Source organism: Orcinus orca, chromosome 7 (assembly GCF_937001465.1).
Source record: "Orcinus orca chromosome 7, mOrcOrc1.1, whole genome shotgun sequence".
NCBI classification, from domain to species: Eukaryota; Metazoa; Chordata; class Mammalia; order Artiodactyla; family Delphinidae; genus Orcinus; species Orcinus orca.
This window is the reverse complement of record NC_064565.1, coordinates 47,181,873-47,196,013: the sequence shown is the minus strand read 5'-3', so window position 1 is coordinate 47,196,013 and position 14,141 is coordinate 47,181,873. Positions and strand designations below refer to the sequence as shown.

General features: G+C 36.8%; 1 protein-coding gene across 1 annotated transcript in view; it reads right to left on the bottom strand.

Moving 5' to 3' along the window:
• Nucleotides 1-14,141, bottom strand: part of PKP4 (plakophilin 4) — a 961,933-nt gene that overhangs the window by 900,996 nt on the left and 46,796 nt on the right. The gene's annotated exons all lie outside the window — the stretch shown is intronic.

The following is a 14,141-nucleotide window of genomic DNA, read 5'->3' as shown; positions in this document are numbered from 1 at the left end:
AGGTAAGTTAATAACTTCATTAGTATATTTACTAATATATATTAGAGTCACATTTAACTTTTAAAAAATTGTGGTAAAATGCACATAAATTTTACCATCTTACCCATTTTTAGGTATACAGTTCAGTGGTATCAAGTACATTCACACTGTTACGCTGCCATTGCCACCATCCATCCACAGAACTCTTTTCATCTTGCAAAACTGAAACTCTATCAAACAATAGCTCTTCATTTCTCACTATTTTCAATCCCTGGCAACCATCATTCTAGGCCTTTTAGTTTGTCTACTCTAAGTACCTCATAGGAGTGGAATCACTCATATTTGTCCTTTTGTGAGACTGTCTTATTTCGCGTAGCATAATGTCCTCAAGGTTCATCTTTGTTATAGCATATATCAGAATTTACTTCCTTTTTATAGTTGATAATACTCCACTGTATGTGTATACAACATTCTGTTTATCCATTCATGTGCTGATGGACACTTGGGTTGCTTCCCCTTTTTGGCTATTGTGAGTAATGCTGCCATGAACTTGGGTGTATAAATTTCTCTTTGTCCTTCCTTTCAATTATTTTGGCTATATACCCACCAAAAGTGGAGTGGAGTCACATTTAAAGTTTGTTGAAGTATTATATACATATATAAAATTGTACAGCTTGATACATTTTTATAAAAAAATTTTTTATAAATTTATTTATTTATTTATTTATGGCTACATTGGGTCTTCGTTGCTGCGCACGGGCTTTCTCTAGTTGTGGGTAGCAGGATCTACTCTTCATTGCGGTGCAAGGGCTTTTCGTTGCGGTGGCTTCTCTTGTTGCAGAGCATGGGCTCTAGGCGTGCAGGCTTCAGTAGTTGTTGTGGTGCGCAGGCTCAGTAGTTGTGGCTCATGGGCTCTAGAGTGCAGGCCCAGTAGTTGTGGCACACAGGCTTAGTTGCTCTGCGGCATGTGGGATCTTCCTGGACCAGGGCTCGAACCCATGTCCCCTGCATTGGCAGGCAGATTCTTAACCACTGCACCACCAGGGAAGTCCCTTATAAATTTTTATACATTGGTTGTACCCATGGAAGCAGCACCTAGATCAAGAAGCAGAACACTGACTTCTCTGGAGTGATGTCAGGACCATGGCAGCATGAGTTGTTCCTTTTTTCTCTCCTCTTTGGTGTATAACTAATTACACGTCCATAACTGAACAAAAGTGCTTCTGCACATTATACCAGGACAGCAGGTGATTACTATGCTCCTCTGCATCTGAAAGTAGGTGGAGAGGACCTCAGAGGGGGCTGTGGATACAAGAGAGTCAGTGAGCCTGCCCCACCCCCACTTGCCATGATCGGGAAAAGGGGAACCTGGAGAGTACAAAACTGAGTGGATGCTCATGGGAGATGGAGAATTTGTGGAGGTCCAGCCAACCTGACAGGAGATCCCAGGACACCATCAGAGCTGGACAGAGATGAGTTTGAAGGCAGAGGAGAGAAAGGAACCCACTGAGGCACCTGTTTCCCCCAGGGTGACACTGCAGTGCTCTACACTCTTGTTGGGCTCAGTGTCTACCTCTTTGCCAGAGGAAGTGGAAAGCACAAATGGTGAGTGACAGACTGCCTGGCTGCATGGGTAGTAGCTGGAGGTACATGTTTGTCTCCAGCAGCACTTGCATTTCTGAGGAGGGATTTCTGTGACTGGAACGTAGGAGAGGAAGGGGAAGGAAGCAGACAAGAATGTCAAAGGGCATTGAAATAATGTGTTTCCTGCTGTCTGCTTTGGGGTTTCATTTAGAGGTCCACTCATGGATGTCTGAGAGTATCCCACTTGTGGATCTCCCTGTCAGGTCATGGGCACCCCCCAAAGCCCCAAGTGCTAAGCCCACACTTCCCAGCTTTTTTTGTGCACTCCTGAGTGCAGCCTTGAGAACTAACCCTGGTAAGAAAAAATCAAAAACTTGAGCTATAGCATCATCTTCTGGAACACAAAAGAAGATGTTTAAATGCCAGCCTGCTGACCTGTAACAGCCAAAGTAAACAAATCCTTCACTAAGAAAAGTGTCTGCAATTTCAAAAGCAAAAGGAGAGGTGCATAACCTCAAACACTATGAAAAATCAAGCAAATATGGTATCACAAAAAGAAAATGGTAATTCTCCAGCAACTGAACTCAAAGGCATAAAATACTGTGATCTAACTGATAAAGAATGCAAAATAGTTATTATGAAGAAATTCAACATGCTATAAATGAACTCAGGAATGAATTTAATGACCATAATTCTTTATCAAAGAGACTGAAATTTTTAAAAGAATCAAATTCTATAGCAGAAGAATTCAGTGAATGAGATGAAGAATGCATTAGCAAGCATAAGTAATAGATCTGATGGAAGAAGGAATAAGTGACTTGAAGGATAGGAGTTTAGAAATGATTCAGTTAGAGAGAACTAAGATTTTTAGAAAGTGAAGAAACTCTGAGAGCTATCAGATTCTATCAGAAAAGCAAATACAAGATGAATTGTATTTGAAAGAGAAGAGAGAGGGAAGGGGGTAGAGTTTATTTAAAGAAATAATAGCTGAGAACTTCCCAAACTTGGGGAAGGAATTGGACATACAGGTCCACGAAGCTAATAAAACACTCTCTTATCCCACTGCAAAAAGACTGTCTCCAAGACACAGTCTAATGAAACTGTCAAAAATAAATGATAAAGAATCTTAGGGTGGGGGGGGTGGGATGAATGGGGAGATTGGGATTGGACATATATACATTAATATGTATAAAATAGATAACTAATAAGAACCTGCTGTATAGCACAGAGAACTCCACTTCACTGTATAGTAGAAACTGACACAACACTGTAAAACAACTATACCCCAATTAAAAAAAAAAAGAAAGAAAAGAGAAGAATAAGGCAATTAAAAAGAATGGAGCAAATAAAGATGTAAAAGCATCATTTAATTAAAAAAAAAATCTTAAAACCAACCGGGGAAAAAAGTAACCTACAAAGGAACCCCCAAATAAGCTATCAGTGGACTTCTCTGCATAAACTCTACAGGCCAGAAGAGAGAGGAATGACATATTCAGTGTTGAAGGATAAAAATTGCCAACCAAAAATATACAGCAAAGCTATCCTTCAGTTATGAGGAGAAATAAAAACTTTCCCAAATGAAAACTGAGGGAGTTCATAAATAGACTTGCCTTGCAAGAAATGCTAAAAGAGTTCTTCAAGCTGAAATGAAAAGATGCCAGTTAGTCACACAAAAACATATAGAAGTACATAAATACTCTGGTAAAGGTGAAAATTAGAATGAGAAAACTGTAACTTTACGTTAGAATGGTTTGTTAACCACTTATAGTATGAAGTTTATATAAAACAAAAAATAACTATAGCTACTATAACATTAATGAATTTATGGCATAAAAAAGTAAACTGTGATATCAAAAATATAATAGGGGAAGAATAAAAGAGTGGAACCTCTATAGGTAAACAAAGATAAGCTGCTATCAGAATAAAAAGGACTGTTTTATCTATAAGATCTTTTCTGTTTCTGGTAACCACAAAGCAAAAATCTATTATAGAGTCATAAAACATTAAAAAAAAAAAAAGGTGGGGGGAGACTGAGCAAATCACCAGTGAAAACCACCAATTTGCTAAGGTATGCAGAAGAAGAGGAAAAAAACCAAGGGAGATAGTAAACAACCAGAAGGCAAATGATAAGTCCTTACATAATCACTCTAAATGTAAATGGACTGAATTCACCAGTTGAAAGGCAGAGAGTGGCTGGGTGGATTAAAAAAACCAAGACCCAACAATATGCTGCCTAAGGAGACTCATTTCAGCCCTGAAGACACACAAGGCTCAAAGTGAAAGGATGGAAGAGGATAGTTCATGTAAATGGAAACCAAGAGAAAGTAAGCAGCCATACTTATGTCAGACAAAACACACTTTAAGCCAAAAGTGGTAACAAGAAACAAAGATCATTATATAATGATAAAAGGGACAATAATACATCAAGAAGATACAACCACCAAATATACATGCACCCAACATCAGAACGCTGAAATAAACAGATGATGAAAAAGATGGCAAAGTAGAAGGACCTTGGGCTCACCTCCTCTCTTGAGCACACCAGAAACACAACTAACTGCTGAACAGCCATTGATAAAAAAGACTGGAACCTGCCAAAAAAGATATTCTACATCCAAGGATGTAAAGAAGAAACCACAAAACAGTAGGAGGGGTGAACTTGCATTATAATCAAATCCCATACCTCCTGGATAAGCGATCCACAAACTGGAGAATAATTATATCACAGAAGTTCTCCCACAGGAGTGAAAGTTCTGAGCCCCATGTCAGGCTCCCCAGCATGGGGTCTGGCATTGGGGGGAGGAGCCCCCAAAGTATTTGGCTTTGATTGCCAGCAGGGCTTGATTGCAGGAGCTCCACAGGACTGGGGGAACTGGAGACTCCACTCTAGGAGGGTGCACACAGGTCTCACCCATACTGGGACCCAAGGCAAAGGCAGTGACTTCATAGGAGCCTTAGCTGGACCTACATGCTGGTCTTGGAGGGTCTCCTGGGGAAGCGGAGGTGTGGCTGTGGCTTTTCCTGGGGACATGGACACTGGTGGTGGAGATTTTGGGGAGTGCTCAGCTATGTGAACTCTCGAGGAGCCAGACATCTTGCTTGGGTCATTAGCACCAAGACCTGGCCCCACCCAACAGCCTGTAGGCTCCAGTGCTGGGATACCTCAAGCCAAACAACCAAGAGGGTGGGAACACTGTCCCACCCATCAGCAGACAGGCTGCCTGAAAACTTCCTGAGCCCATGGCCACCTCTTGACACAGTCCTGCCCATCAGTGGGCAGGCACTGGCCCCTCCCACCAGGAAGCCTGCACAAGCCTCTAGACCAGCATCACCCACCAGGGGGGCAGACCCAGAAGCAAGAATACTACAGTCGAGCAGTCTGCAGAACTGAGACCACAAACACAGAAATTTAGACAAAATGAGATGGGAGAGGAATATGTTCAAGACAAAGGAACAAGATAAAACCCCAGAAGAACAACTAAGTGAAGTGGAAACAGGCAATCTACCAGAGAAAAACTTCGGAATAATGATCATAAAGATGATCCAGGATCTTGGAAAAAGAATGGATGCACAGTGTGAGAAGTTACAAGAAAGTTTTAACAAAGATTTAGAAAATATAAAGAACAACCAAACAGTGTTGAAGAATACAATAACTGAAATGAAAAATACACCAGAAGGAATCAATAGTAGCAGAATAAATGAGTCAGAAGAACAGATAAGTGAGCTGGAAGACAGAATGGGAGAAATCAATACCACGGAACAGAATAAAGAAAAAAGAATGAAAAATGAAAACAGTTTAAGAGACCTCTGGGACAACATTAAACACACAAACATTCGCATTATAGGGACCTGAGAAGGAGAAGAGAGAGTGCCTGAGAAAATATTTGAAGAGATAATAGCTGAAAACGTTCCTAACATGGGAAAGGAAACAGTCACCCAAGTCCAGGAAGAGCAGAGTCCCAGGCAGGATTAACCCAAGGAGGAACACACTGAGACACATATTAATCAAACTGACAAAAACTAAAGAAAAATAGAAAATATTAAAAGCAACAAGGGAAAAGCAACAAATAATATACAAGGGAATCCCCATAAGGTTATCAGCTGAGTTTTCAGCAGAAACTCTGCAGGCCAGAAGGGAGTGGCACAATATATTTAAAGTGATGAGAAGAAACAACCTACAACCAAGAATACTCAACCCAGCAAGACTGTCGTTCAGATTCAGTGGAGAAATCAAAAGCTTTACAGACAAGCAAAAGTTAAAAGAATTCAGCACCACCAAACTAGCTTTATAACAAATGTTAAAGGACCTTCTCTAGGTGGAAAAGAAAAGGCCACAACTAGAAACAAGAAAATTACATAATGGAAAAGCTCACCATTAAAGGCATATAGTAAAGGTGGGAAATCATCCACAAATATATCAAAACCAGTAATCGTGAGAAGAAGAGAATACAAATGGAGGATATTTGAAATGCATTTGAAATTAAGAGATCAGCAACTTAAAACAATCATGTATTTATATAGACTGCTATATCAAAACCTCATGGTAACTGCAAACCAAAAATCTATAATAGATATACACAAAAAAAGAAAAAGGAATTTGAATACAACACTAAAAATAGTTATCAAATCACAAGAGAACAAAAGAGGAAGGGAAGAAAAAAGATCTACAAATCAGATCCAAAACAATTAACAAAATGGCAATAAAAACATACATATTGATAATTATCTTAAATGTAAATGGATTAAATGCACCAACCAAAAGACACAAACTGGCTGAATTGATACAGAAATAAGACACATATGCTGTCTCAAGAGACCCACTTCAGATCTAGGGACATATACACACTGAAATGGAAAACGGAAATCAAAAGAAACCTGGAGTAGCAATACTCATATCAGACAAAATAGACTTTAACATAAAGACTGTTACAAGAGACAAAGAAGGACACTATATAATGATCAAGGGACCAATCCAAGAAGAAGACACAACAATTATAAATATATCAATATATGCCTCAACACAGGAGCACCTCAATTTATAAGGCAAATGTTAACAGATGTAAAAGGAGAAATTGACAGTAACACAATAATGGTGGGGGACTTTAACAACCCACTTACATCAATGGGCAGATCATCCAGACAGAAAATCAATAAGGAAACACAGGCCTTAAGTAACATATTAGACCAGATGGACTTAATTGGTATCTATAGAGCATTCCATCCTAAAGCAGCAGAATATGCATTCTTCTCAAGTGCCCATGGAACATTCTCCAGGATAGATCAAATGCCAGGCTACAAAGAAAGCCTCGGTAAATTTAAGAAAATTCAAATCATATGAAGCATCTTTTCCAGCCATAATACTATGAGATTAGAAATCACCTACAAGAAAATAACTGCAAAAACGCAAACATGTGGAGGCTAAACAATATTCTACTAAACAACCAATGGATCACTAAAGAAATCAAAGAGGAAATTAAAAAAAATATACCTAGAGGCAAGTGAAAATGAAAACACAATGATCCAAAACCTATGGGATGCAGCAAAAGCAGTTCTAAGAGGGAAATTTATAATGATACAAGCTTACCTTAAAAAAGAAGAAAAATCTCAAACAACTCAATCTTACAACTAAAGCAACTAGAGAGAGAAAAACAAACAAAACCCAAAGTTAGTAGAAGGAAAGAAATCATAAAGATCAGAGCAGAGATAAATGAAACAGAGACTAAGAAAACAATAGAAAAGATCAATGAAATTAAAACCTGGTTCTTTGAAAAGATAAACAAAATTGATAAACGTTTAGCCAGACTCATCAAGAAAAAAAGGGAGAGGGCCCAAATCAATAAAATCAGAAGTGAAAAAGGAAAAATTATAATTGACATCAAAGAAATACAGTAAGTCCCCTATATGTGAACGAGTGCTGTTCTGAGAGCGTGTCCGTAAGTCCAATTTGTTCATAAGTCCAACAAAGCTAGCCTAGGTACCCAACTAACACAATTGGCTATAGAGTACTGTACTGTAATAGGTTTATAATACTTTTCACACAAATAATACATAAAAAACAAACAAAAATAAAACATTTTAAATCTTACAGTACAGTACCTTGAAAAGTACAGTAGCACAGTACAACAGCTGGCATACAGGGGCTGGCATCAAGTGAACAGGCAAGAAGAGTTACTGACTGGAGGAGGGAGAGGAAGTGGGAGATGGTAGAGCTGAAGGATCGTCAGCAATAGGAGACAGAGGGCAAACTACAGTTACACTCATGCCTGACGTTGATGGCACAGGTTCTCATTCTTTGCTGGATTTAACTCTACCCTCTTGAAAAAAACAATCCAGTGATGTCAGGGTAGTAGCTCTTTTTTTCTTGTCATAGATGACATGGTAGCACTGGATTGCATTCTGAATGGCTGCTGCAACCTTCGTGTACCGTTCTACATCACGGTCCTATGCCTCAAAAACTAACAGTGCCTCCTCAAATAAAGAAAATCCCCTTGCCATTTCCTGCCTCATGAATCTCTTTGTTCTTCAGTTATTTCTTCTTCCTCTTGTCTCTCCTTCATCCCTTCTTTGGGCCTCCAATTCCATCAGGTCTTCGTAAGTAAGCTCCTTATGTTGCACAGCAAGGAGTTCAATGAAGTTGTTCTCTTGCACATCTATCTCCAGCTTCTCACTGAGGGTCACTAAGTTGCTGAAGACCTCTTTGGACTCCTCATCTGAAAGCATATTTGCATCTTTGAAAGTTCACAACTTGAAGGTTCGTATGTAGGGGACTTACTGTACAAAGGATTGTAAGAGACTACTATGAGCAACTATACGTCAATAAAATGGACAACGTAGAAGAAATGGACAAATTCTTAGAAAGGTACAGCCTCCCAAGTCTGAACCAGGAAGAAATATAAAATATGAACAGACCAATTTCAAGTACTGAAATTGAATCTGTGATTAAAAACCTTTCAAAAAACAAAAGTCCAGGATCAGATGGCTTCACAGGCAAATTCTACCAAACATTTAGAGAAGAGTTAACAACTATCCTTCTGAAACTATTCCAAAAAATTACAGAGGAAGGAATACTTCCAGACTCATTCTATTAAGCCAGAATCACAATGATACTAAAACCAGGCAAACATACCACGCAAAAAAGAAAATTACAGGCCAGTATCACTGATGAGCATAGACGTAAAAATTTTCATCAAAATACTAGCAAAGCAAATCCAACTATACATTAAAAGAATCATACACCATGATCAAGTGGGATTTATCCCAGGGATGCAAGGATTTTTCAATATCTGCAAATCAATCAGTGTGATACACCATATTAACAAATTGAAGAATAAAAAACATGATCATCTCAATAAATGAAGAAAAAGCTTTGGATAAAATTGAGCATCCATTTATGAAAAAAACTCTCCAGAAAGTGGGCACAGAGGGAACATACCTCAATATAATAAAGGCCATATATGACAAACCGACAGCTACCATCATACTCAACAGTGAAAAGCTGAAAGCATTTCCTCTAAGATCAGGAACAAGACAAGGATGTCCACTCATGCCACTTTTATTCAAAGTCAATAATCAGAAGAAAAAGAAATAAAAGGAATCCAAATTGGAAGAGAAGATGTAAAACTGTCACTGTTTGCAGATGACATGATAGTATACATAGAAAATCCTAAAGATGCCACCAGAAAACTACGAGAGCTCATCATTGAATTTGGTAAAGTTTCAGGATACAAAATTAACACACAGAAATCTGTTAGATTTCTATGCACTACAACAAAAGATCAGAAAGGGAAATTAAGGAAACAATCCCATTTACCATTGCATCAAAAAGAATAAAATACCTAGGAATAAACCTACCCAAGAAGGTAAAGACCTATACTCAGAAAACTATAAGACACTGATGTAAGAAATCAAAGATGATACAAATACATGGAAAGATATACCATGATCTGGGATTTGAAGAATCAATATTGTCAAAATGACTATACTGCCAAAGCAATCTACAGATTCAACGCAATCCTTATCAAATTACCGATGGCATTTTTCACAGAATTAGAACAAAATTTTTAAAAATTTGTATAGAAACACAAAAGACTCCCAATAGCCAAAGCAATCTTGAGGGAAAAAAAAAAAAAAAAGGAGCTGGTGGAATCAGGCTCTCTGAGTTCACACTATACTACAAAGCTACAATCATCAAAACAGTATGGTACTGGCACAGAAACAGAAATATAGATCAATGGAATAGGATAGAGAGCACAGTAATAAACCCACGCACCTATGGTCAATTAATCTACAACAAAGGAGGCAAGAATATACAATGGAGAAAAGACAGTCTCTTCAATAAGTGATGCTGGAAAACTGGACAGCTACATCTAAAAGAATGAAATTAGAACATTCTCTAACACCATGCACAGAACCAAACTCGAAGTGGATTAAAGACCTAAATGTAGTACTGGATAATAGAACTCCTCGAGGAAAACATAGGCAGGACACAATTTGACATAAATTGCAGCAGTATCTTTTTGGATCTGTCTCCTAGAGTAATGGAAATAAAAACAAAAATAAACAAATGGGATCTAATTAAACTTAAAATTTTTTGTACAGCAAAGAAAACCATAAACAAAAAGACAACCTATGGAATGGGAGGAAATATTTGCAAACTATGCAACCAACAAGGGATCAATCTCCAAAATACACAAACAGCTCATACAGCTCCATTTCAAAAAAACTAACAACCCAATCAAAAAATGGACACATCTAAATAGACATTTCTCAAAAGAGGGCATACAGATGGCCAAAAGGCACATGAAGAGATGCTCGTCATCAGTAATTCTTAGAGAAATGCAAATCAAAACTACAATGAGGTATCACCTCACACCAGTCAGAATGGCCATCATCAAAAAATCTACAAATAATAAATGCTGGACAGCATGTGGAGAAACGGGAACCCTCCTCCCTCCACTCTTGGTGGGAATGTAAATTGGTACAGCCACTATGGAGAACAGTATGGAGGTTCCTTAAAAAACTAAAAGTAGAGTTAACATATGATCCTGCAATCCTACTCCTGTGCATATATCTGGAGAAAACCATAACTCGAAAAGATACCCCAATGTTCATTGCATTGCTATTTACAATAGCCAAGACATGGCAGCAACCTAAATGTATATGTGTGTTTGTGTATACATATGTATGTGTGTGTGTGTGTGTGTGTATATATGTATATATATATATATATATATATATATATATATATATAACTGAATTGCTTTGCTGTACACCTGAAACACACACAACATTGGAAATCAACTATACTTCAAAAAGTTTTTTAAAAATTAAAAAAAGTACTGAAGTATATTAAGCAAATATCAATATTAACATATTTAAACAGATAAAGAAACAACAATATAATAATAGGGGATTTCAATACTGCACTGTTAGCAATGTATAGGCCATCCAGACAGAAAACAAGGAAACATTTGAATTGAACCATACTTTAGAACAAAAGGGCTTAACAGACATTTATAGAATATTCCATCCAACAGCAACAGAATACACATTCTTCATGAATGCACACAAAACAATCTCCAGAATACATCATATAATAGGACACAAAACAAATTTTAGCAAATTTAAGAAGATTGAAATCAAACCAGCTATCTTTTCTGACCACGACAGTATAAAACTAGAAAACAGGGGAAAGGTAGAAAATCTACATATATGTGAATCAAACAACACACTTCTGAACAACCAATGGGTCAAGAAGAAATCAAAGGGGAAATAAATTATCTCAAAACAAATGAAAATGTAAATACAACATATCAAAACTCATGGGATGCAGCAAAAATGGTTCATAAGAGAAAGTTTATAATGAAAAAATGCATATATTAAAAAATTAGATCTGAAATAAATAACCTAAATTTACACAAGGGAGTAGAAAAAGAAGAACAAATTAAGCCCAAATTTAGCAGAAGGAAGGAAATAAGGATCAGAACAGAAATAAATGAAATAGAGACCAGAAAATCAAAAGATCAGTGAAATTGAGAGCCAATTCTTCTAAAAGATAAAATAAACACACTTTCAGCTAGACTAAAAAAAAAGAGAAAACTCAAGTAAAATCAAAATTGAAAGAAGAGACATTACATCTGATACTATAGAAATAAATAGGGTCGTAAAAGACTATTATGAATAATTATGTGCCAAAAAATTAGATAAACTCGAAGAAATGGATAAATTTCTAGAAACACGCAACCTACCAAGACTGAATCAGGAAGAAATAGAACATTGGAACAAAGCAATAACAATAAAGAGATTGAATAAGAAACCTCCCAACACGGAAAACCCCAGGATCAGATGGTTTCACTAGTGAATTCTACCAAACATTTAAAAAAGAATTAAGACCCATTCTCCTCAAGCTTCCAAAAAAGTCGGAAAGACGGAACACTTTCAAATGTATTCTACAAGGCCAGTGTTACCCTGATACAAAAGCAAGATAAGGACACCACAAGAAAACTAGACTATTTCTGATAAATATAAATGCAAAAATTCTCAATATTAGCAAACTTATTTCAAGAACACATTAAAAAGTTTGTACACAATGACCAAGTAGGATTTATCCCAGGGATACAAGGATGGTTTGCCATACACAAATCAATAAATGTAATACATCACATTAACATAATGAAAGATAAAAATCGCATGATCATCTAGTATGCAGAGAAAAAGTGTCTGACAAAATACAACAACATTCCATGGTAAAAACCCTCAAAAAACGAGGTATAGAAGGAATATACCTCAACATAATAAAGGCCATATTCAACAAACCCGAAGCTAAATCATACTCAATGGTGAAAGGTTGAAAGTTTCCCTCTAAGAGCAGGAACAGCAGAAGGATGCTCACTCTCACCACTTTTATTCAATATAGTAGTGGAAGTCCTAGCTAGAGCAATTAGGTAAGATAAATAAATGACATACAAATTGGAAAGGAATAAGTAGAATTGGTGCTATTTGCAGATGCTATTTGATTTTGTACATAAAAATGCCAAAGACTCAACCAAAGAAGTGTTGGAAATAACCAAAAATTTTATTAAAGTTGCAGGATACAAAATCAACGTACAGAAATCAATTGCTTTTCTATACAGTAATGATGAAGCATCTGAAAAATAAAATGATTTCATTCACACTGGCACCAAAATCAATACTTAGAAATAAATTTAATTAAGGAAGTGAAAGATCTATATAATAAAATTATAAGACTTTGCTGAAAGAAATCAAAGAGGACACAAACAGATGGCAAGACATCCTATGTTCATGGATCGGAAGAGTTATTGTTCTAATGTCCACACTATCCAAAGCCATTTATAGATTTAATGCAAAGCCCATCAAAATACCAATGGCATTCTTCACAGAAGTAGGAAAAGCAATCCTAAGATTTGTATGAAACCACAAAAGACTTTAAATAGCCAAAGCAATACTGAATAACAAAGGCAGAGGTATCACACTTCCTAATTTCAAACTGTACCACAAAGCTATAGTAATAAAAACAATATGGTATTGGCACAAAAATAGACATAGACCAATTGAACAGAACAGAAAGCCCAGAATTAAACCCCTGGATATATGGTCAATTAAAACTTGACAAAGAGGCCAAGAAACCCAATGGGGAAAGGATAGTCTCTTTAACAAATGGTGTTGGGAAAACTGGATAAACACATGCAGAACAATAAAAGTGGACCCCTCTCTTATACCACTCACAAAAATTAACTTGAAATGGATCAAAGACTTAAACTTAAGACCTGATACTATAAAACTCCTAGAAAAAATGTAGGAAGAATCTCCTCAACATTGATCTTAGCAATGATTTTTTGGATATGACACTAAAAAGCACAAACAACTAAAGCAAAAATCAACAAATGGGACTACACCAAACTTTAAAACTTCTGCACAGCAAAAGAAACAATTAAAAAAATGAAAATGCAATCTAGAGAATGGGAGAAAAGTTTTACAAACCATACATTAGACAAAAGGCTAATATCTAAAATATATAAAGAACTCATAAAACTCAATAACAGAATAAAATCCAATTAAAAATACTTTGGAAGACCTAAGTAGTTTTCCAAAGAAGACATCCAAATGGCCAACAGGTACCTGAAAAATGCTTAATATCACTAATCAGGAAAATGAAAGTCAAAACCACGAGCTATCGCCTCACACCTGTTACAATGGTTATCAACAAGAACACAAGAAATAAGGGCTGGTGATGATGTGGAGGAGAGAGAACCCTTGCACACTGTTGGTGAGAATGTAAATTTGTTCAACCACCACAGAAAACAATATGGAGATTCCTCAAAAAAAATTAAAATAGATTTACCAAGGAAAAATGAGGGGGATATCAAGACGGCAGAGTAGAAGGATGTAGAACTCACCTCCCCCCACAAACACATGAAAAATATATCTACATGTGGAACAATTCTCACAGAACACTAATTGGATAGTGGCAGAAGAAATCCTATACAACCAAACCTGTGAAAAAGATCTCCATATACCTGGGTAGGATGGGGGGAAAAATGGCATTAGCTTGGGACGTG